The sequence below is a fragment of the Phocoena sinus genome, chromosome 10 (assembly GCF_008692025.1).
Source record: "Phocoena sinus isolate mPhoSin1 chromosome 10, mPhoSin1.pri, whole genome shotgun sequence".
Lineage (NCBI taxonomy): Eukaryota > Metazoa > Chordata > Mammalia > Artiodactyla > Phocoenidae > Phocoena > Phocoena sinus.
Genome location: NC_045772.1, coordinates 1,853,643 through 1,879,114, shown reverse-complemented (window position 1 = coordinate 1,879,114; position 25,472 = coordinate 1,853,643).

Here is a 25,472-nt window from a genome sequence, read left to right as displayed (position 1 = left end):
CCCTCCCCAGTGCTGAGTCTGGGCTTTAGCCTCCTATCTGTGGGCACATGTGTCTGCTCAAGGTCAGCCCCCATAATGCATTTGGCCATTGCTGCCCAAACTGAGACGTGAGGAGGGTGTGTTCTGGGTGCCTCCCCCCTCACCCAGGGGGTGTGCTCTCAGACCCTACTGGCCGTCTTCACCCTCAGGAACCTACTGGCCACGAGCTCATCCTCCATCCTCACCCAGTCCTTGTCACCCTGGGGGCTGGGAGGGGAAGCTGGGCCATGTGATGGCCTCTGGCTCCATTGGAGCTAACCCTGGGGTGAAGAGGACTCAACCCCCTTCCTCCCTTGGGGCCTCAAGCTCTGTAAAACCAGAGGCACGGAATCCAGCCAGGAGCTTTGTGTGTCCCCCCTCCCCGTGTCCACACGCCACTCCCTCGCCTGCATCTCAGCACTCACCTTCTCCTCTGCAACCTCCGCCCTCCGTCCCCACCTTTCTCTGACTGCCCGCTTACCCACGTGATGCCATTAACTCTCATCTTCTCTGAGTCCTTCTCTTGTGTTGTTTCCTCCTGTTTATTTGTGAGCTGCCATGTGAAACAGTTACCAGTTCGAATTTCTACTGTGGATAAACACATACAGAAAATTAACAGATGTGTTTTGCAGATGCTCTTCACAAAAATAATCTCCCTCCTGCTGAGGAGAAGCATCAGGAGACTGAGTCGTGAGGGGCCCTGAGCACCCGTGGGTGCCCTTCCCGGCTCTGATGGGAGGAATTGGAGAATCAAGGAGGAGAAAGGACCAGCCCAAGACTGGAGCTGGTGGCCGAGTGCAATGTGGGCACATGGGAGGGCGGCTGTGAGGGGACGGAGGACGGGGAACTGTTGGGGGAGAGGTGGGCAGCAAGCCAGGGCCTCGGGGCTACAGGCTGGACCAGGTGGCCGTGAGGTTTCCTGGAGCCCCCAGGGTGGAGGAGGGGGAGATAGAAGACCCCGGAGAAGATACAGAAGTCGGATTTCAGGGCGTCAGGAGGGACTCAGGCCAGAAGAGCTATGACTGCTGGAATGGAAACGCAGATGAGAGTCTGAAAGCAGCCCCTGACGTGGCGGGACACGGCCCCTGTGACACCCAGCCCCACAGCAGGAGGTCCCGCAATTCAAGATGCCCCCAGACCACAGGTAGATGTCCTCACAGTCCTGGGGGACGAGGGGACGCAGGGAAGGGAATCAGATAGGTGTGCCCCCCACGCTCATTCCTTATAAACCCCTAGTCCTTCACCCAGCTGCTCTGAGTGCCCTGACCCCGGTCCCCAGCAGAACCCCACCCAGAACCATTGAACGGTATGCCACGAGCAGCTGGGACCGTCTGCTCTCATCTTCCTGGTAGGAGCCGCCTCCCCAAACCCCTCCCCTGAGATGCTGCCGGGCAGGCCCTGCCCAGAGTGCGTGGAGTCTGGGCTCCCAGCCCGCCTTTGCAGGAGACAGGGCAGCAGAGCTGGCGGGGGTCTCCCAGGGGCTCGGGGCGGCCTCAGTGAGCCAAGCTCCTTTTCTGCTGACTCGGTGTCTGCACGTGGACCCGTGCATATCCTTCGCATTTTCACTCTTTTTACGCAAAATGGGTTAGTCTCCCAGCTTTAACCTACAAACACCTGGAATGTTTGTGTTTCTCTCCTGCTGAATAGAAAACACAGAGCCCAGTCCTCCGGTTTCCCTCCTCTGGGTCGTGACGTCAGGGACCTGTCCTCCCCCGAGGGTCTGGACCCGCCACGGGCACACGACGTGCCCACCTGCACACAGACAGAGTCACTCCTGCACGCACACACACACACACACACAAATTCACTCCCAGCCTAGACGCCATCCTGCAGGCGCTGGACTTGCTCAGTGAGTGAACGAGGCCTCAGCGTGCAGGTCTGGTCCTGGGCAGGAAATGCTCTGTACAGATTTTATTTCTTCTTACATGAAAGGCGACAGAGGCTCATAGGAAGAATTTAATTTGCCTTTTCTTTCAGGACTGACTGTTATACAGAGGTGGCTTTCTTCTCATCTAATTTTACCCACAAATAAAATAAAAGACTCAAAGAATATCAGAACTGAAACCCCATCACCCGATACCCGGGGAGAGAGACAGGGATGGTCCAGTGCCAGGCTATCTCCTGTCCAGGAGCGGGTGGGAGACCAGGGACACGGAGGGGACTGAGGAATGGGGTGCACACCAAGAAGTGGGGTGGGGGTCCAGGGGCGGTGGGTCCCCTTGGGGCTCCCACAGACCTTGGGAACCACGTGCCTGCCAGGTATGAGGCAAGGTAAAGTACAGGGGCCTCTGGAACGCACCCCCTGTCCTCGGGAGGGAGGCTGCCGTGGAGCCACACCAGAGGTGGGGCCCCTGCAGCCAAGATCCTAGCAGACGGGCGAGGGGACTAACAGGTTCCAAGAGACACGAGGTTTGGGAGGTTGGCAGGCTGGCCTGGCTGCGCACTTGGCCCCAGCACTTGGGCACTTGGATTCTGAGGGTCCTAGCCCTCCCATTAGGAGGGGCGCTCTGCACCTGGACTGTCAGACCATGTAGTTTGTGCTAAGTGCAGGGTCTCCTGGAGTCTGGAGTTTGGGTGCCCGTCAGGCATGACCAGCCCTCTGACATATCCTGGGCACAAGCGTCTGATGGGCTCCTCTGGTAGACAGCATCTCACACGTGAGGTCACAACTCATTGCTGCGGCATTGAACACATCCTGGTGACTCTCCGAGCAGGACCCTGGGAGCCTGCCCTGGGCCTCGGGCTCCACCTGTGTACTTGCCAACTTTGCTGTGTCGTGTCGCCCTGACAAATCTTAGCTGTGGGGACTACAGGCTGAGTCCTGTGGGTCCTTCTAGCAAGTCACGGAGCCTGGGGATGGTCCTGGGGACCCTGACCCATGCTTCAGGATCTCAGAGAAAAATGACAAAGTTTCCTAGAGGTTGAGGTCCCAGGCCAGCAATTTGGGGTGAATGACGGCCGGTGACGAGTGATCACATCAGTGGGGCTGCATTTGTACCACAGCCTGGTCTGGCCTGGGGCTGCGGCTGATGTGCACCTCATGTCTGTGATCCCAGGGGGTTTGTGCAGCTCTGGAGCCTACGGTTTTCTTTAACATTGTCTCCCAAACATTTGCGCTCATTGTTCGAACTCTTTTAAAAACATAACTTTAATAGCTATTTAAGGATCTACAGAGTATAACTGATGGTTGTTACCGGCCATTCATTCTTCTAAGAAAAATCACCACTTTCCTGTGCTGTTCTTGGGAAGAAGAGTGTGGACAGACCAGCCCCCACTGTCCCGGGCGCACATCCAGGGGCGGGAAAGATGACAAACCAGTGGACGAGGAAGATAAAACAGGATCGTGAGATGGACATAAACCAGAAAACATTTAGGCCACTGACCATTTTTCCTGCTAAGTATCAAAGGAATTAATATATTTGTGTGAAAATCTCTGAGTGCATCTCAGATCATGTCCTGAAGATAAATTCCTAGACGTGAAACTCCTGCAGAGAAGTATGAGCGCTTACGGCTCGACACGCACCGTTCGGGCAACTCTTGCGACTTTCCCCTCTCCGGAGAGCTCTTCAGGTCAATAACTCACTCCTGAGAACCTACTTTCCTGTTTTCAGGTGGGCCTCGGGGTTCCCCTGCACCTGGTTGTACACGTGGGCCCAAATTGTCCACCACAGTCTCTGCTGCAAGGACACGACTGCACTCGCCCCACAGATTCACAGTTCTCCATCGGGTCGGGGCAGGGAGAGGCCTCCAGAAGAGAGTGGAATCCGTGTTCCCTGTTCTCTGAATCCCAGCGCTCGGACCCCTTGGTCCCAGCAAGAGAGGAGAATCACCAACAAGGATGAAGTGTTCACCTTTCAAGGGGAGATTGGCACCATTCTGGGCTTCCCGTTTTTATCACATAGTAAAGTAGCCCCTTCCCTGTCTTTTATCCTTTGCATTCACGTAAGGTCGCTCGCTCTCACCAAGTTTAAGTTCTTCTGAAGAACGCGTGTGCCGTCAAGCAGCTCACAGACCCCACCCCGCCTGTCCCAGATCTCGGTGCGGGCCACCAGAGCTTTACCTGCATAACTGGGGAATCACGGGCGTGTGTCACGCACTCTCCCTAACGTGGCTTCTAAGCACACAACAGACAAATCACAGGGAGCCTCGTCCCCCGTTGTTTGACTGACTGACGCTCACAAGCGGCGGTGTCGTCTCTTTGGCACAGCATCTTAAAGGGTCCTGATGCTCATGCGTCATCGGGGTCTCCATTGGAAGACAGATGAGCCTGTGATGAAACTGTCACCGTGGCCCGTCTGCCACGCCGTCACGGTCACTGTCTCCTCCGAGTATTCACTCAGTTTCCCTAGAGGGCGGCTCCCAGGACACGCATCCCGTTAAGTCCCTCTGCAGTCCCCACGTCCACCACGCCCCTCTTCTGCTCATCGCCTCCCCCCACACGCTCCCCCGGCCTCCCCATCCTCTGGTCCACACGCCGGCGCAAACCTGGCTGCCCGCCGCAGCACAGGGAGCCAGCCGGTTCCTTGGCGGCCGCTGTGGTCAGGGCATCAGTAAAGATTCCCACCTGCCGCTGCTCCCAACCTGCTCACGGTGACCCCCGGGGGAAGCCCCTGTCCTAGCCCTTCTGGCCCCTTGAAAAGAGACACTGGCTGGCAGAGAGGAAGAGAACACGAGCCTCAGGCATGGCCACCAGCCAAGAACCTCTCCCGGCCTCTCAAAAATGCACTTGAACTTGCATTACTGGAATGGCTTCCAGTAACTCATCCAGGTTGACTTGAAGGCTAAAATAACAGGCTTTGTCTCAAATCTGTTGATAAATCTTGGGACGATGCAGCCCGGTTTGGCAGGCTCCAGCTGTGGCCTGGAATTGTGCCATGTGCCACAAGATCCACAAAGCCCGGTTTCCAAAACGCAAACCTGCTGTTCCACACCCCAGCCTCCATGATCCACGCAACGTTTCTCCGCCTCCGCCTCGAGACACCGGGCCGGGCGGGTCACTCTCTGCGGTGGGACCGTCCTCGGCACTGCAGGCCGGCCGCTTCCCTGACTCTGTCCCATGGCCACCAGTGGCACCCCGCTCCAGTCGTGATGACCCAGACTGTCTGCAGATGTTGCCACCTGCCCCCTGGGAGGGAGCAGACTGGTCCCCAGCTGAGCGCTGCTGGGCTAGTGGGGCCTGGCCCTGGCCACCTTCCCGGGGCCCCTCATCCTCCCAGCGGGCATGCCACGCGTTCTGCCGTGGTTCCTGGCAGCTCTCCCCACAGCTGCGTCCTGGGGCCTTTGCTGCCTTGATGGCACAGCTGAGTCGAAGCCGTCCCCATCACGGGGTCTGGGCCAGGGAGTGCCTGACCAGCGCACACAGCGCCCCCCTCCTTCACACGTGGCCCCTCCACACGGCCTCCCTGCCGCCAGCTTCCATGTCGCTCCCCCTGACCCAGACCCCAAGGGAGAGGCCTCAGACCAGGGCTGGGTGACGCAGGGGCCACCTGCACCTCGGGAGCAGGCCTCCCTCCCTCTGCACCAGCCTGGGGGTGCATCGGGGGCTGGCCTCATAAGTGAGCTTCTGGGTCCAGGCCAAGAGCAGACCCTGTGGGTGCAGCCGGGCACCCAAAGCCCCAGCCCCAGCCCGTGCCTTCTCATATTGGCCACGAGGCTCCTCCTTGCCGGGCCCCCGGACCCCTGCCCCTCCGGAGGGACTGCCTGTTCCCTCCCTTCCCCGACCGCCGGGCAGTCAGCCCTCACCGGATGGCCGGTAAGAAGGTGGGAGAGCCTGAGTGACTGTGACCTGCAGCCGCAGGCACAGGTCCTAGCTGGCTCAGCCAGGGCTGCACGTGGCTCCTGGAACCGGCCCGTCCTGTGTCTGCGGGTGCCTGGGGAAAGTCGGGGTTCCACGCTGACCTGCCGCTGCCTCCCAGCCCGAGGGTCTGCATGTCTGCCCAGACGCGTCCCTCCAGATGCTCCTGGCTGCCCCTCCAGGCAGGTTCCAAGCTGGAGGCACAGCAGTGAACAAACCGGGGGCATCCAGACCCCTGGCCCCTCACCCATGGGGCCTCCCTAATAATACCATGTTCCCATATTATTATTCCATTGATACCCATGATTGTCAAGTTATATCAACACCGGATAATAAATAACCTAGTCATTACGACGGTGGCAGCAAGAAGAAAAGTCACTTTGGCGCCAAGGGAACAGCAGTGTGGTTCTCTCTGCTTCTCAGATGTGAAAGGGCAGGCAGCTGCCCGGGTCCCATGGGAAGAAGACAAAGCCCAGGGGCGGGCTGGGCACCCACTGCATCCCTGGGTCCCCTCCGATTGTCTCCACCCCCCTCCCCTGGAAGATCCTCGGGGAGAGACCACAGGGAGAGGTCTGGGCCAGGCTGGGGTCTGTAAGTGCGGGGGGCCTGAGTCCCGAGCCTGTGCTTCCTGTGTCTGGCAGTGTAGACACAGCCAGCAAGGACCTCTGGGGGAAACTAACTGGGAGCGGGTCACAATATAGAGCCCTTGCCCATTTGGGGGCCTCGGGGGGTCTCTGTTTCTGGTGCCAGGTTGCGGGGAGCTGTAGCTGTTGGTAGTTCAGGCCTGATTTAAACTTTTTCCATGTAAATAAACAATAGTCATAAAAGGGAAAGTTGCATTTGCTCTGAGTGGGCAGGAGATGCATTTAAGTCAGAGTGAGGAATATTCTGGGTGCATGGCTTCAGCCTGTGAAGAGCGACACTAGATTACTTTTTCCTGAGGCTGCTTGCTGGGCAAAGCTGTTCGTCCTCACCTACCAGTGCAAAACAATTATACTATTTAACGAAAGATGGCCCAGACCCTGCTCCTGAGACAAACACGCTGCCGGTATCAGCAGTAGTGTCGTTAGCGCCTCTGGACCCAGGGATCCACCTGCAGCCCCTGGGGATGCCAGCGACAAGGGGTCAACCACAGAACCCAGCAGCCTCCTGACTCAGCTCTCAGGGACAATGAAGGGAAACTGGCTCGGTGGCTAGAGCTGCCCCAAGTGACCCGACCGACAACATCCTGCTAGGCCTGGAGTACGATTTCCATCAAGCGTGTCTCGGTTGCCACCTTACCCTGGGTGAAGTCCTCAGCAGAGCCGAGCCCACCGCATATGTTGTAGCTCCTACTCCCATGGCAGGTTTTACTCCCATTAAAGAGATGGGGAAACTGAGGCCAGGCCAAGTCAGGTGCTTCCTGACAACAACAGCCCGCAGGTGTCGGGACACAGACGAGACACTCATCCCCCATCGGCATAAACCAGGGTGTGGTCAGATCGGAGCTTTTACTTTTCACACCCACATCCAGAATGGGGTGGTGGCCAGTCTGCTTTGATTGGGACTGAGGGTTCCCCAGATCCGGGACCTTCAGTTTTCAAACAAGGAGCATCCAGGATAGATCAGGATGCGCTGCCCGTCCTAATTCAGAACCGTGTGAGACATGAAGAATTCAAGAAGTTGGAAGTTAAATTCAAATAATATTTACATAGGGCTTCCTTGGTGGCGCAGTGGCTGAGAGTCCGCCTGCCGATGCAGGGGACGCGTGTTCGTGCCCCGGTCCGGGAAGATCCCACGTGCCGCGGAGCGGCTGTGCCCGCGAGCCATGGCCGCTGAGCCTGCGCGTCCGGGGCCTGTGCTCCGCAACGGGAGAGGCCACAACAGTGAGACGCCCGCATACCGCAAAAAAAATAAAATAAAATAATAATAATATTTACATAGATAAGCCACATACCACCACCAGTGATGGAAAACAGCCTTCTGCGGCTGGACACAGACTCCAGGCACTGGCTGAGTGCTTAGCGCTGGCCTCCTGTTCCGAGCACAGGTGGCACGATGACCCCCAGCTGGGGTGGTGCGGGGCCCCTGGATAGGCGAGGAGCTGCTGGGCAGGCTCAGACTGCCTTCTGAGGTGGGGAGGACTCCCAGAGAAGAGGCAGATGCTCCAAGGGTGCATGCCCAGGCCCCCCAGGTGGGCGACTTACAGCAGCGCAGGAAGGCGGCAGGTCTGCACTCAAGACAGTGATCTGGGGAGACCCTCGTGTTAACCGAGGAACCGGGAGACCCGTTCTACCCCACACGCACACCCCGCACTGCCTCCTGCAGCACACGGGCCCACAGGCCTTTAGAGACACAGACGTCATCTCCTCTGCATCTTGACGAGCGCACACTTCCCCTTGCGAGTCAGGGGGACTCTGGCCTTTGTCGGCTGCTATGTCCAAGCCCGGTGTGTCCTGAAGCACATACCGAGGGGTGGGTGGGTCTTCCCTCCACCCACCTGGGGGCTCTAGAGCCTGGAGATGGGACCGCAGGTGCCGGGGCAGGTCCCAAGGGGCCTTTGCTTCTCTGAGCCCCTCCCAGGCCCCGAGACCTCACATGGCCCGGGAAGCTCAAGGCTGCTTCTAAACATTCACACGATTAGTCATAAATTTCCACCACTGTTTTTTTTTTCTTAAATGAGCACTCAGATTTATGGGTGATCGTGAAATCTCCCATCAGATATGAGTCAGAGCCACAAAAACAATGAAGCAGGAATTCTACTGTTTAATGAACTAGCTGCTCCAGGTTGAGTAATAAAAACCAGCCACCATCCTATCTATGCATCTCACGATGAGTCCGCCCCTCCGATTCTCACGAGCGGCCTCGATTGTGTGACGGCTATGGACAGCCCTGAGCCCTGAGCCCTGAGCCCCAGCCGCTGGGGCTCCTCGAGTTGTAGAGAAGTGACCTGAGGCTCCATCCATCGTGTCCTACCAGACAGAGGGACGGTGACCTTTCATCAGGACCTTGACCCGCCTGGAGTATATCAGCTCTTCAGTGTCCATTAGCTGAGTGTATTAGTCAGGGGCCTCCGGAGAAACAGACCAGTAGGATATGGATCCATAAATAGGTCTAGTACAGGAACTGGCTGAGACGTCCCAAGTTGTGCTATCTGCAAGCTGGACGCCAAGGGAGCCAGTGGCTTAGTTCCAGTCCAAGCTGGGGGTTGAGAGCCAGGAGCCCCGGTGGACAAGTCTGAGTGGAAGGCAGGAGAAAGTGGACGTCCCAGCTCAGGAGAGAGTCAGCTCTCCCTTCCTCCAGGTGTTTGGCCTATGCAGGCCCTTGATGGATCGGATGAGGCTCCCACACTGGGAAGGACCATCTGCACTGGAGACAAACACACCTAGAGCAGTGAGATGCCTGGACGCTCCGTGGCCAGTCAGCTGACAGGTAAAATGAGCCATCACACCGAGCAACGGGCCCAGCCCGGGACGCCCAGGAAGGCACAGAACGTGGGCCCTGGTTCCCCGGAGGTGCCTCCAGCCTGGCCCCTCTGCCACTCAGCTCAGACCAGCCTTGGGGACAGCGAGGTCCTCGTGGCCAGAGGTCTCTGCCCCAGGCTCCTGCCGCACCGGCTCCACGCCAGAGTGTACCACACACACGACCCGAGACGCTGTGATGGAAGAGCCCTCTCTGCCCTGAGAGTTCACGGACCCTCAGAAGCCCCTATTTCTTCACCTGAAACACAAAGACGCCCACAACGGTACAGGACGGCTGCTGGTGATTGCCTCGGGGCCAGTGGGAGTCGGCGCTGGGTCGTGGTCAGCGTCCTCCTGTCACACTAACCCACACGCGTGTGAACACAGGCTGTGTGTGTGCATTGGCCGGCTTTGCTTCCAGATGCTATTAGGGATGTTCTTTCTAAATAATCCAGCAGCAACTCCACTTTGCATGTGACTGAGAAGGTCAGGCTGTTCAAGCACCTCCCACAGCATGAGGAGGAATCCAGACCCCCGCCGGGCCCTGGGGAAGCATAGGCTGTCACGTGCTGAAGAGAAATGGGTAAATCCATAGATTTATTGACAGATCTCGGAGCTGACTTGGGTCTGCATCGCAGCCCGTGTCACAGCTGTTAAAAGCTGACCTCCAGGGAGATCTGGTCACTTGTCTGAGATGGCCAGGGGCTGAGGGGCAGAGCCAGGGCTGGCCCAGCCAAGGCCACTCCAGACCCGCGTGCAAAGCTCCCCAGAGGTGGCCTGGATTTTAGAGGTTGGAGTGCGCTTTTAAGGGTTATCAAGTGAAGGGCAATGCAACCCCAGCAACCGGCATTACTTCGAAATCTAGACGCCTAGGTCAGCAGCCAGCACTCCGTGGCCAGAATCCTCTTCCCTCTCCAGCTCCTCTGCAAACACGTTATCCTGGACCACGCCTCCCTCCCAGGCTGCTTTGTCCCCCAGCCCGGACCTCCACCTGTCCTTCACAGGTTGCGTTGCCCTCCCCCTGCCTGGTCCAGGGAGACCCAGATGTACATAAGCAGCCCTTTGTCCACATCCTAGCTGTGAGGACAGACGGCCACAGAGACAGCAGCCGGGCGGTCAGCTCTGTCCCTGCTCTGCCACGCACAGGCTGTGTCCTTCAGTCCAGCCTCCACCTTGCTGACCTTAGGGGTTCTCTGTATTTGGAACCAATGGCTCTGACCTCAGGGCCAGGGGCGGGAGTAGGGCGGAGAGGCCAGAGACACGGCAAAGGCATATAGCACAGCAGCGTCCTGGCACCGGGAGCGGTGTTGTCCACCACGCCCCACACGCAGAACCAGGGGCCACGGCACAGACCGCAAGCCTGGCCGAGGGTGCGGGGAGGGAGAAGGGGGGTGTGACCTCTTTGCAAGCGCAGGGTCCGAGAGCCGTCAGGGGACGGAGGGACGGCTGGGATGTGGGTGGGACGGGGGTGCGTCTACGGCTCAGGCGTGACTGTGCTCAGTGACCTGAGGGTCCTGAGCAGAGGGGAGCCGCAGGACAGAGGAAGAGGAGCCTTTGCCCTACTCAGTCCGGCCACGTGGGCTGTGCGCCAACCCCAAGACCGGAGCTGCCCCTCGGACACTGCAGAATCTGCCCGGAAACTCTCCCGCAGCACAAGCGGGGAGGCGGCTGTAGCTGCAGTTAGAACCCAGGGAGGGGCAGCAAGCCTGGACTCAGAGACCTGCTTCCAGGATGCTCTGCAGATCGTCGGCACCGACCCCAAGAAAGTCACCGGTGGTCCCGCAGCCTTGGAAACAGCGTGGCATCAAATTCAGGGCACCTCCCTGCCCACCGCCGCCCTCCTCTGGCCGAGGGCCACCACCCTCAAGTGTGTAGAGCTGCCTGCAACGCGTGTCAGGGCCTAGAAATGAAGAAGCAGAGGAGGTGGGCGGGAGCAGCACCTCCCCAACGCTGGACAGGCTGGGCCTGGCGGATCTTCCCCGATGCGGCCTGAGGCTGCGGGACTGGCCAGCTTCTCCGCCCCCTGCCACTCCCGTGACAGTTTGCCCAATACTGGGTGATGAAATACCATCATCTCCACGCCTATTTTCGTCTTCTCCATCTATTTTGGGAAGCGGATTCTTAGATCAGCAATTAGAAATGTCACTTGTACTTTGGGAAGGGGGGAATTTGCAAAGTCTATAATTGAGAATAGTAATCAAATTCGCTGACAACTTCAATGGTATGAAAATGGTAATTAATTGTAAATTTTTGATGGAATGTATAATATTTATCTATTTTTGAACTTTCTCCTGATCAGTAACAAGCTCTGGTGTCTTACTTCCTTTTTTATCTGATTTCTATAGTTAGCATCTTCATTATTCTTTCATTAAAATTTCCAGGTGGAAAGAGGAAAAGCTACTTAAGAGCAAATGTCAGGGTGAAGGAAACCTTCAGCGTCTAATCAGGAGGCCGAGCAATGGGCGCACGTTGTTCCCTGGGGCCTGGGGCTTTGCTGGAGCAGGCGTGGGGTGAGGGCAAAGAGGCCTGAGATGGGAGAGCTGAACTGGGATTCACCCAGACTCCGCGGCCAGGGTAGCCCGAGAGAGACAGCCGGTGACACATCCAGCTTGCCGGCCATCCCAGGGTTAGCACCTGCCTTCAGCCTGCTCTGGCTTTTACATGCCTGTCAGTCAGTACAGGTCGGTCCCTAAGCAGGTGACAAAACCATGTCCGAGGGGGTGTCAGGCAGTGCAGTGGCTGCAACAAAGCCACAGACTGGGGGGCTACAGTGGAAATTAATTGTCTCCCAGGCCTGGAGGCTGGAATCTGAGATCCAGGTGGGGTAGGGCTGGTTCCTCCCGAGACCTCTCCTTGGTGTGTAGACGGCCATCTTCCCCCTGTGTCCTCACACGGTCATCCCTACGTGTGTGTCTGTGTCCTGATCTCCTCCTCTTATAATGATTCCAGTCCTGTTGGATCAGGGCCCACCCCTGCGACCTCATTTTACTTTAATCACCTTTTAAAGACCCCAGCTCCAGGTTAGAAGGTCAACATATGAATCTGGAAGGACACCTCTGAGCCCATAGCGTATGGCGGGGGACCAGCAAACTAAGATGCTCACGCCTCCCAGGGAGCTGACGGGAATCTGGCAGGGGCACCTTGGGTCCTGCTGTAGGATGCCCACCTTCAGGGGCCTTGAAGGATGGACTCTGAGCCCTAGCTCGGTGGCAGCTCTGAGCTCCATCTTCTGGTTTTCATGAGTTTTCTTCATCATAGTCACGATGTTCTAAAGGGGATTGGAGGAAAGAAGGAAAAAGCCTTGCCCAGCTCCTTCCAGGTCGGGAGACAGAGGAGCTGAGACCAGCCTGCGTTATTTCCTGCTGCAGGTCACACTCGGTGGTCCTGGGGGCCCTGCTGTTACTCCCCCACCCCACAGACAGCGGACCAAGGATGCCTGTTGTCAGGTGGTGGAGGCGACGGTGGAATCTAAACCCGAGGGTTGACCATCTCACCCAGGGCTGAAGGGAGATGGGGGTGCTGGGGAGACAGAGTATCCTCCATGCACTGGGAGGTCCTGCCTTTGGGGCAGAAGGTCCGCATCTCACTTCGGGGCCGCTCACAGGTCTCTGCACCCGCGACCCCAGCCGGCCTCAGCTGTCCAGGGTCTTGTTTTCCTTTTCCAGGGCCCTTGCTTCTGCCACGAGCCAGGGCTCTGACCTCGGCACGGATGGGGTTGCAGGAGCTGCACTCTTGGCCCCTCGAGAGATTGTTCCATCGGGGTCGGAGGAGAAGGCTGCAAAGCCTGCTGGCGGGGATGCTCCAGGCCAGGGGTACCCTGAGGGGCTAGACCCCGGGTTCCCGTGTGCAGCACCCAGGTCTCTCTGTTGGTGATGTCAGCACTCGGTCCCAGGGCACACTTTCACCAACCACCTAGTGTGCTCCTCCAGGCCCCCAATCACCCACTGAACTGCAACCCCCTCTTCAAGGAGCTCTGTCCAGGGCTGCCAGGTGGTCTTAAAAGAGGGACGAGCAGACAGCACAAACCAGCCACCCAAGAGCAGAAAAGATGCACGTCGTGCATATACGCACTCGTGCCCTTGGAAGGCGGTGAGCTTACTGGCCACCATCTACACTGAATCAATTTTGCGTTATAAATTAAGAATGTTTCTCAATCTAATTTTTCATTATGTCTTCAAGTCTCTTTTGCTCCCAGCGAGTCAGCAGCACACATTTGAAATTTTCTCCAGCCCAGCACTCAGTCTGCTGCTTCACCAGCCCTCAGCTGTCAAACTCCTTCCACAAAGGCATTTGACAGAGGAATTGAAACAGAACAGTGGATGAGGCTGAGGAAATCTGGAATAGCAGATTCGCAGCTGAAAACGAAATCTATTTGCACTCACCCAGATAGGCTGTTCCTGCGAGTAATGAGAACAAGCGCTCAGCGCTCAAGAGGCGCCTTACGGACTTTGGAGGATGTTCTCTGTTCTGGGGAAGAGTCTGACAATTAGCCAAATCCCAGGCACTCCCGAGATCGAGCTGGAGAAGGAGCAGAGGCAACTGCTCTGTAGAGATGTGGACCTGCGTGACTGTCCATCCTCTCACTGGACGTATCCTGGCCCGCTGTGGTCCAACCCTGGTCCGGTTGCTGGGCAGCATCCGTGGGCACAGAAGCCCTGTCTTGCGGGCGGGGGGGTGGATCCTCACCCCCAGGGCACGAGCTGATTAGCATGAGTGAAGCAAGCCTGGGGAGGTAGCCGTCCAGATCCCAGCTGCCCCTGAGTCCTGTGATGCGAGGGACCCCTGAGGGTTCACCGAAGCCTGAACTTCTGGTGCCCGAGGAGCTCTGCGTTGAGGCCAGAGGGCTAAGTGCAAGGAGGAGAGAGCAGAGGGCCCCTCACTGCCTCTTTGAGGCAGACAGTCGAGTCCGGCATATATACTGAGATGCCCGGGGCACGGCTCTGCCCTGAGACTCCAGGGCCACCAATTCTGACAAGAGACAGAATCAGAACCCGCACATGGCCATTGGCATTTAGAGCAGACACAGAGAGCTGTGCAGTGAAGTAGTGTCTGGCCCTCCCAGGCACGGGGACTCCCAGTAACAGCTCCGTAAGTTGTAGGAAAACAAAGGTCCTCGGTGAGCAGGTGGGGCAAGACTCGGGGACATTTGGGGTTTTCCACATCAAGGCACGCAATCTCATATCTGTGGCTGGAGAAAGTGAGAAGGTGTGTCTGCAGAAGTGGGGGCAAGCTTTGCTTCTTCTGGGGTCTAGTGAGCGTCTTGTTGGCCCTTGGAGAGGACTTCACCTTGGCCTCCCGCTCGGGCTGTTGCCCTTTACGATGCAAACTGATGCACCACCAACATTAGCTGCTACAGACCCAGTGCAAGATGGCACCTGGCAGAGAAGGGCCTTGATCAGGCCAGGAAGCTGGGATCTGATCCTGTAGCTAAAATGAGCTCCTGCTGAGACACTGGGTCCCTGAGTCTCCCTGGCAGAAGGTGGGTTCCGCTCAGACCTGAGCAGCCTGGGAAGCCCGACAGCCATCCATCCATCTACCAGCCACGGTGCTAATCACCCCGGACAGGCCCCCGCTCCCTCTGCAGCACAAGCACAGTCTAAATCCAATTGATAAGATGTAAAACATCGCCTCCCCCACCTTCTGTGCACGGTCGGGTCAAAAATAGGTGACGTTCATTGCATTACTCGGCATAAACACGACTTTAATAATTACCATGAGCCAGAACCCATGCCTACTGTTGAATAATGAGCATTGAATCCTATTATCGTTGAGTATTAAATATCTTCCAGCACAGTTCCTCTCACCGGCTGCCAAGGAGATGTCCATGGCACAAAGCATCCCTCCGTAGGGAGTGCGGCCGGAGATGAAAAATCTCTGCTGTTATTCTGAGGCCCTAATAGCATATCACGTCGCAGCCGTAGAAAACCACATCTGAATTATATTCCCTCTTTTGTCATCAAGGGGATTTGCTTAAATTTGTTGTAATTTCAGGTAGTTTTCTTGTTCACTGAATATTATAATTATTCTCTACCTGAAGCTACATATTACTCTTATGACAACATCTTCACGTTGGAAACAGTTTATTTATGGTTCTTACTTGTGCCATCAGCACGAGGAATCCGTGCACCCTGGGGAACTGAACCCCCGCATCAGAGCGCAGAAGCCGGGCAGGAGCTCAGAAACCATCATACGGCCCAGCTCCTGCAGCCCCCTCATCTTCCAGATAAAGACAGTGGAGCCCAGAGAGGTTAACTGACTCATCCAAGGTTACCTGAATAATTTAAGACCCTTTGGTAACACGAATTAAGTCTGCATTTCAAACAGCTAACTCCCAAGTGTACTTAACCAGTCAGTTTGCCTCACCAGCCTGCATCTCAAGGAAGTGGAAAAAGCTGATGGGCAGGTCAGGAGCCCCTGAAAGATGCTCGCTGGTAGAAAAGTCCAGAGAATCGTCTCCACGGTGTGGTTTCAGAAAGCACAGAGTTTTCTTCTGAGAAATTATGAGGAGGAATTATTCACTGAGAAGTTCATAAAGTGAAGATTCCTGCACACACGTGGGCACACGCAGAGACAAAGTGACGTGACTCCTATCTGATGGTCCTTACGATGTTGGCGCTCCAGCCATGGAAACTTATTTTGCAGATTACACAGTGGTTTCCATAGAATATTCCATTCAATTCCTTAAAAAGAAAAACATATAGGTAAAGAGGTAGGTGTTACGATGACCATTTTCAAGGAAAAAAAAATTGAGATCCATGGAGTTTAAAGAACTAACTCCAAAACACTAGGGCAGGAGGGGCCCTCATGGGGCCCACGGGCATATGGTCCTGTTTCATCTCCAGCGCTCCTGCCAGGGTAGCCACCCCACCCTGCATGAGTTTCTGGAGTTGTCCCTGACCTGAATGTCTGCCTTTCTGGGTGCCTGATACCCACGACCCAGAAAGGACACATCTCCCACAATTTAGCCAGATGCTATGATATTCTACACGTCAGGGCTACACCTTCTGGATTAAATGCATTCTTAGAAAGTTTATGGTTATTTTGTTATTATGGATGGGATTTTCTGTCTACTTCCACTTGAAACTGGATGTTTCTGCAAAACAATGTTTTTTGTTCACTTACCTTGTACTCCAGCTGTGTTACCACATCCTTCGTGTATAATTTTGATGGTGTTTTCAGTGCAGTCTCTTTGGTTTTCTAGCAATGCAATTGTATGGTTGGCAAATGAGTAGGAGTCCTTTCTATGGTAACTGTGCATTTAATAGCATCACAACCAGATCCTTAATGTGGTATTTCGGGGAACAGGACAAAGTGATTGAAAATTGCACTTGGAAGATAGACTCTCCAAGCATTGTTTTTTTGTTTTTTGTTTTGTGGTACGTGGGCCTTTCACTGTTGTGGCCTCTCCCGTTGTGGAGCACAGGCTCCGGACGCGCGGGCCCAGCGGCCACGGCTCACGGGCCCAGCCGCTCCGCGGCATGTGGGATCTTCCCGGACCGGGGCACGAACCCGTGTCCCCTGCATCAGCGGGCGGACTCTCAACCACTGCGCCACCAGGGAAGCCCCAAGGATCGCTATTTTTAACATGAAGTATAAATAACTCCTTCAATCAAAACAGGATGACATTGTCACAGATAGACAAACAGATCAATGCAACATGGTACAATATCTAGAATTAGTCACTGTGAAGGTGAGTTTTCTGTGTCAGCTTGGCCGGGCTCCAGTCCCCAGTTATTTTATCAAACATGAATTCAGGCGCCACTGTACAGGTATTTTGTGGATGTAGTTGATGTCTACAATCGGTTGACTCTGAGTAGGAAGATGACCGTTGGTTGTGTGGGTGGACCTCATCCAATCAGTCGAAGGCTTTTAGAGCAAAACCTGAGATTTGCTGGAAAAGAAGAAATTTGCCTCAAGAGTTCATCATCGACTCCTGCACCTGAGTTCCTCACCGGCTGGCCTCCCTACGGATTTCAGACGTGCCAGCCCCTCAGTCACGTGACCCCATTCCTATAAATGCTCATGTGAGTCCTATTTGTTGTGTTTCTTGGGAGAACCCTGACTGACACAGACTTTGATATGAAGAGTGGCCCAGAGGGATGAAATCTTAAGGATACGTTTTCTGAATTGCTTCCAGGCTTTCTGGAATTGGTTCTTGAATCTGATTCAAGTCAGAGGCACTACTGGCTCTATGTCTGCGGTGTGACATAGCAGCAGAGACGCAGAAAAATATCAGGACTTGATCCTCCTGATCAAACACTTAACGAGGGGCAAGGCTCTGGGTGACCATTGATTTGATGCCTCAGAACATTTTGTCACACTAACAAGTGTGGGAAGGTTGGCTGTTTGTTCCTAATTGTGTTCAGCAGAGTGGGGAAAGAGAGGCCTCCCAGCTCACACACCACACGCAACCAGAAGACCCCACATCTGCCCTAAACAAGGGACCCTTTGCTCCTGCTGCCACAGAGCTGAGACCTCCAAAACCAAAGTCAGAGGCTCACCCTGCCAGGGGCAGCATTACAACAAAAGTTGAATTCTCGACGTCGTGGAGGGTCTGCTGTTGTTTGGGAAGGTCTGCCTTGCAAGACACTGCCGATTCTCAGGACCCACCCACTGCCTCTCATGGCCTCCAGACCGAGGACTAGACTCAAGGCCCATTCCCAACTTCTACAGACAGAAACTGGAGAGTATGTATGGGATGGAAGTTAAGGGTGTGGAAAATGGTGGAAGGAACGTAAAGTCGGACCAGGCTGAGTTTCCTAATATGGGCCCACTCAGCAGAGAACCTGGAGCCAGGGCTGCAGCCCCCAGGGTTTGCTTGGATGGGTGGCTGAGACATGGACCAAAAGGTGGCCGACACGCAGAGAGCCTGAAACGCCGGGACCGCCTTGGGATACGGCAGACGAAGGGGTTCAAAGGCCAGTGAGATCTCAAAGTGGATCTGTCACTTGAGGCTGCTCACCCTTTGGGAGGGTTTAGAAGGCACACCTTTCACCCTGATGTGAGAAGTGAATTCGTGTTGGAGCCCCCAGACTTATGAAGCCCTCTGTTGTCACCCTTCTCTGTAACGGAGGAATTACAACAGGGACTAAAGGGGAGTCTCAAATGCAATGGGGGTAATTGGATCCTAGGGGGAGGGGCCCAAGTGACATGAGATGTGCTGAAGAGAAGCAGCCTCGTGCCTGGCCTCTGTACACTTGGACTGGAGCAAAGAGCCTAGAAGCTGTTTGGGTCTGAGAAAGGGATGGGCCTTGAGAGCCAGGAGCAGCGGAGGACACAGTGATGCTGGCTAACATTGAGGTGTGGGATCTAGGCCTCGTGCCGGTCTTGGTCTGAGGGCCCATGTGTATATCCATTCCCCTAAGAACGCTCCAAGGTGGGGGTTATCAGTCACCTCCTTTGACTGATGAGGAAGACCAGTCTCCAAGAGATTAGGGACTTACTGCTCCCCCCCGACCCCGGTCTTGTAGGTGGGAAGAGGAAATGCCAGAATTGAATGTCAGATGGTCTGGCATTAACCATGGCTCAATACTGCTGTCTGGTCAAGCAAAGAGAAAGGCAGCTACAGAGGGAGCAGAGAGTTTCTCCACCAACAGGGGACACAGGGCCATGCTTCCCCGGCTCCTGGCTGAGAGCCAGACTTGAGCCCTTGTGAAGAAGCCCTGCCCCAGAAGAATGTGATATGGAACTGGGGCAGGTGAAGCGCTATGGGTGGCCAGCAGAGGAGGGCTGTCACCCACTCCAGAGGCTGGACTCTAGCTCCCATAGGAATATGCCTAAAGAGTGCCTCGTCTGAAAGCAAGTTAACAGAGAGAACGCCGATGACACATCACAGCCCCTGCATCCGCGGAGCCTGAGCCCTTGCCCTCTGACCCATTAATGCTGGGTAGACCTAGAAAGGTCTTGAAGAGCAGTTGTGAGATGGGGACAGAAAATCGAGCCTGGAGGAGAGAAGACAAGGGCACCTCTCCCCACCATAAGCCACCTGACAGCCCCACTGGAGATGCCACCGGGGAGAAGATTTACTTTGGATGAGGGCTTGAAGCGAAGCTTTTGGACTACATGGGCATTGAAGATCTGAAAGTAACCAGAAGAGAGACCAGATCTGCCAACATCTCACCCAGGAAGCAAGGACGAGCAGCTGAGCTGTTCATAAGAGCAGCCATGAGGGTGAATGGCATCTACCGAGGTCAGCTTCTCGGTTCCCAGGAACAACTCTGCTCACCCATGACTGGTCATCCTTTTAAATACATTAACCAGCCTGACTTCATGTCTACATTTTATTGAAGAGTTTTGCATCTAGACATAGAGATGAAATTAACATATAATTATATAATTTGTTTCTTCCTTGACTATTATTACCCGGTATATTATCCGCATTAAGTTTTCCATCTTTTTGTGTGATCTGTAATACTTTAAATATCACAGGAAGTAAAGAAGAGCGAAAATACAGTTTAGAGATCGTGAGGAGTCATTTATGTTAGGCAATACTTACAACATTCCCTAGCTCCAAAAGTCTATGTTAATAGGACCAGAACCCTCCAGAGGAAAAAGCGGTATTCTGGAAACGAAATTACTGTCAGATGTTGCCTTACAGAGGGACTGGGAGAGAGGGTTAGGTAGACACCGAGGTATGAACTTCTCACTGCTCATCCTCTATATGTATTTATTTTATTAAAATGATCTCAAATGTGGGACAAGAATGTAGAGGAAAGTAATAAAAGTCCTCGGACCGTCCACAAAGCTTTAGTAAATCAAAATATGACATTAAAAATAAAACCTCTTCTAACAAGGTTTTGCTGCGTAATCGTAAAGGTATCAAAGGGTCTGATTTGCTGAATTTTCACAGACAGAATCCACCCACGGAACCAAAACTCAGATCAAGAAGCAGGACACGGTGACCCCCCAGGAGCCCCTGGTGCTCCCTTCAGGTCACCACCCCATCCTCCTAAGGGGGTACCCCCTTCCTGCCTTTTACAGAAAGGACTGCTCCCACCTGGCTTATACTTTAGGTAAATGGGCTCCAACATACATAGTGCCTTTTACATTCAGCTTCCTCTGCTCATTTGTGAGATTCCTCCACGTCGTTGCGTGAAGTTGCATCTCATCCATTCCACTGTGGTAAAGGATTCCATCGTGTGAATATATCAACATGTCTGCGCCCATTCTATTCATGGGCAAGTAGGTAGCCACCAACTGGGGGCCACCAGAAGCCCTTTTCTGAATACTCCTGTATGTGGTTCTTGGTGAACACATGGCCACGTGTCTATCGGTACCTCACCTGGGAATGAAATAGCTCCATCAGAGAGTGTGTTTAGTTGGGGCCTCAGTAGATACTGCCAAGTGGTTTCCCAAACGGATTGGAGGGCACACATCCACGTGCAGCAATTAAGAGTTGGCGTTGCCCCATTTCCTCACCATCTTTGTGCGCTCTGGGTTTTTCCCCATTCTGGTTCACAGATCGCGAGAAATCACCAAAGTTGCAGAGGCCACTTGGAAGTCCACTTCTTGTCAAGTGCTTAGTCAAACGTTTTGTCCCTTTTTCCGTTGGGTTGTCTTTTCTCGCCTATTCATTTGAAGTTCTTTACATATTGTGGCTATGAGTCCCGTGTTGGACACACGTGTTGCAAATATCTCTTCCCACTCCGCTAGATGCCTTCTCACTCCCCTAACAGTATCTTCTGATAAACAGAGATTCCTAATTTCACTATAATCCAATTCTTCCACTTTCCCAGTTTAGGTCTTGGTTAAGAAATCTGCCTACACTAAGACCGTAAAGATAGTCTCCTGTGCTTTCTTCTAAAAGCTTCCTTGTTCTCACATGTAGACCTGTAATCCATCTGAAATGGATTTTTGTGTAAGGTAAAGTGTGGGGATCCACACAGATATCCAACTGATCTCACCCCATTTATTGGAGAGTCTATCCTTTCTTCTCTACTGCAGTGTGGGCTATGTTTCAAATCCTTTTTTTAAAATGAAACTCCAGCTTATTCACCAGTTTGTCCATTAATGTCCTCTTTCTGTTCTAGGATCTAATCCAGGATCCTGCGTGATGTTTAGTGGTCATATATCAGTCTCATCTGTCTGCCGCATCTCCTATATCTTTCTTTATTGTTTATGACCTTGAAGGTCTGGAAGAGTACAGGCCATGTACCCTGTAGAACATCCTTGAACCTGGGTTTTTCTGCTGTTTCACTCATAATTAGACTAGGGTTATGGATTTCTGGAAATAATAGTGCAGAGGGGAAGTGCCCTTCTCATCACGTCATATCATGGGGCACGTGATATCACATGACTTATCATTGGTGATGCTGACCTCCATCACTCGGCTACAGTGGTATTTGCCAGGTTCTCCACTGTACAGTTACTGTTTTTCCTTTCCTAGCCTATTCTTTGGAAACCAATCCCTGAGACTAACCCACCCTTCGGGATGAATCTCTAACTCCCAGAGGGAGGATTATCCACATATAGTGTTTGGGATTATTCTACAATGAAGATTTGTCTCTTCTCTCTCATTTGTTTATTTATTCAGTCATTCATTTATATCCATATGGACTCAGGTGTATTTATTTTCTATATTGTCACATCTTTAAAAAAAGTTCAGAGTTGATGTTCATTTATGACAGAGATGGAGTAAAGGAGGTCAGATTTAACCTCTTGCCTGAAACAACAACAAAGCTGGACACGATATATGAAAAATTAAAACCAAGTATGGTTTTCAAGATACTGGACATCAGGCAATGAAAGACAGGGATCCCTGAGAGATGGAAAACCAGTGAGGTGATCTCCCCAACTGCTCCAGCTGACTGCCTAAAGAGTTTCCCATCACTGAGAGTACAGAGAAGGAAAACCCGCAGGGAGCCTGGTAGATGCTTGAGTTGAGTACACCAAGCCTAGAATCCAAGCTGACTAAAGCAGCTGGAATTTGTAGGACAGAATATTTAAAAGAGTGACACAGAAAGAGGGGGCAGAATATTGATTGGTATATAAAAGTGGGGAAACTACTTAAGTTCAGGAAGAGCAAAAAGAACAGTGAGAAAAATACCCAAAACTCACGTAGGGCCAGGAATATTACCTGTTCCTAGAAGTCAGCTAAAAACCTCCTAATTTATGGGACACTACATAGATTGCTCAGAAAGGTCGTGCCCCAGTAATAGGGGAAAATTGCCCTAACTCAGTGTTGCTCTGGTCCTGCCTAATAAATGTGGAATAATTACTGAAAGAATAAAACTGTTTCCAAGTAACATAACTATACATCAGAACAAAGCTCAAGAACATTTTAAGAATATAAAAATATTCAACACTCAACAAGGTAAAGTTAATAATGTCTGGTATCTAATCAAAAATTACCAGGCATACAAAGAAGCAGAAATTTCAGCCCCAAATGAAGGGAGAAATCAATCAATGGAAACCAACCCATAACTAACACCGATATTAAGATTAGTGGAAAAGGACTTGAAAATAGTTATTGTAGCTGCATATCATAGTTCAAAGTACTAAAGATTGGACATGTTAAGTAGAGACATGGAAGATATTAAAAAGACCCAAATCGAACATGTAGAGATGAAAGCTACAGTGTAGGAGATGAAAAGTGTACTAAATGGAAGTAATGGTAGATTAGACTTTGTAGAAGAAAATATTAGAGAATGTGAAAATATAGCAATAGAAACTATCTAAATTGAAATGCACAGAGAAAAATAGACATAAAAAATTAACAGAGCATCAGTGGGCTATAAGAAAACTTTCAGCAGCCTAATATATGTGTACTTGGGATCCCCAGAGAGGGGACACAAGGAAGCATACTTTAAAAAATAATGGCTGAACATTTTGCAAATTTCATGGAAACTAAAAGCTCACAGATCCGAGAAGTTCAACGAACCCCAAGTTAAAGAAACAAGAAGAGGGCTTCCCTGGTGGTGCAGTAGTTGAGAGTCCACCTGCCGATGCAGGGGACACGAGTTCGTGTCCCGGTCTGGGAGGATCCCACGTGCCACGGAGCGGCTGGGCCCGTGAGCCATGGCCGCTGAGCCTGCGCGTCCAGAGCCTGTGCTCCGCAACGGGAGAGGCCACAGCCGTGAGAGGCCCGTGTACCGCAAAAAAAAAAAAAAAAAAAAAAAAAAAAAAAAAGGAATAAGAAGAAAACTACAAGATGCAACCCCATAAAATTGCTCACAACTATTGATAAAGAGATAAAAGTCATATGACATACAGAAGAGCAAAGATGAAGATGACATCAGGTTTAGCATCAGAGCAGGCACGCAAGCAAGAAGTCAGTGGGATAACATCTTTAAAGTAATAAAAGAAAAAAAGTGTAATTCTTGATTTCTATATCAAGTGAAGATAGCTTTCACAAATGAAGACAAAATAAAATTTTTTCTGACACTCAAAAGCTGAAATAATTTATCACCATGAAATGAATTTGTAGAAATCTCCTTCACTAATAAGTGAGTTTAGCAAGGTTGCAAAATACATGTACAAAATGAATTACATTGCTAGATACTAGCAATGACCGTTGGAAGTTGAAATTTAAAAACATCATTTACAAAAGCTTCAGAAGTATATGACATGGGGCTTCCCGGGTGGCGCAGTGGTTGGGAGTCCGCCTGCCGATGCAGGGGACACGGGTTCGTGCCCCGGTCCGGGAAGATCCCACATGCCGCGGAGCGGCTGGGCCCGTGAGCCATGGCCGCTGAGCCTGCGCGTCCGGAGCCTGTGCTCCGCAGCGGGAGAGGCCACAACAGTGAGAGGTCCGCGTACCGCAAAAAAAAAAAAAAGTATATGACACGTAGGAATAACAAAACAGGTGAGATACTATTATTTGAAAACTATAAAATTCTGATTAAATAAATCAAAGACACCTAAAGAAATGGAAAGACACACACTGGTGATGGATGGAAAGACTAACGTAATAAGATGTTATTCTCCTCAAAATGATCAATAGGTTTATATGCAATTACTATCAAAATGCCAGCAGGAAATTTTGTGGCCAATTCTAAAATTTATATAAGAAAGCAAAAGGACCAGAATAGCTAAAAGTGTTTTCAAAAGGGAGGAATATAATTAGAGGAATTGCACTACCTGATTTTAATACTTAAAGACTGACTCTGGAGCTATAGAAATGAAGATGGTGTTTTATTGATATAAAGATATTCAAGTAGATCCATGGAACAGAATAGAGTCCAGCATCAGACCCTTACATGGATGACCTACTGATTTCTTTGACAAAGGTACAAAGAAGGTGCAGTGGAGAAAGGAGAGCCTTTTTTATTTTAACTATATAGAAAGGCAAATTTTTTTCAAGATTACAAATGTCAGAAACAATGACAGAACACAGATAATAGAGAGGGAAATGTCTTTCAATACATATGGCCAACACATGGTTGTGTCTTAATTTACAATGTGTGTATAAGCCCAAAGTACAACATGAAGTACCCAAAAGAAAACCAGGCAAAGAACCAAAAGAGATAGTTTTCAGATAAAAGAAACACAAGTGTCCATTGAACACATGAAAAGATGCTCAGCATTATTCAGACTTAACAGAATTCAAATAAAAATAAGGAAAAACCCTACCACTTTTCACCCATCTGATTGCAAGTCACAGGAACTCTCACACCCTGGGGGTGGAAATGTGAATTGAATTGGTGCTGCCTTGGGGAGGGTATTGGTCAGTGCAGGCAACCCACATGTCCAAGAAACACTAGTCCTGAAAAAGGACCCCTCACTTAAAGAAAATCTAAATACAACCTGGAATATCACAGCAGATTATTTTAAAGTTGAATTTGGGTTTAAGAATATGTATAAACTATGAATACAATTGTATCTTATATTTTACACAATAAAGTTTATAAGGCAACAATGTCCTCATTTTCCAAAGGAACAATGAACGATTCAAATGTTGGCTGTGGGTTTTCAAGAATAATTCTTCTAAACAAATGTTATAAGGGTACAGTGAGAAACCTTTTCCTTTTTTTCAGAGCAGGAACATAGCTGAAATTTGACATGCTATGCAAAGGCTTCATCACTTTTCCCCAGGGCTCTCGACCTGCGATCTCCTGCTCATTCTGTCTCTGAGTGTGTGGATGTGTTCCCTCCTCCACGACTGAGAAACAAGTTCTCATCTGTCAGTGGGATCCAAGTTCCCCAATGTCACTTCACATTTGATTTGCACTCTCTTTTAATGCCGCATCTCCTTTTCAAGCTCTCTGATATATCATCTGTGC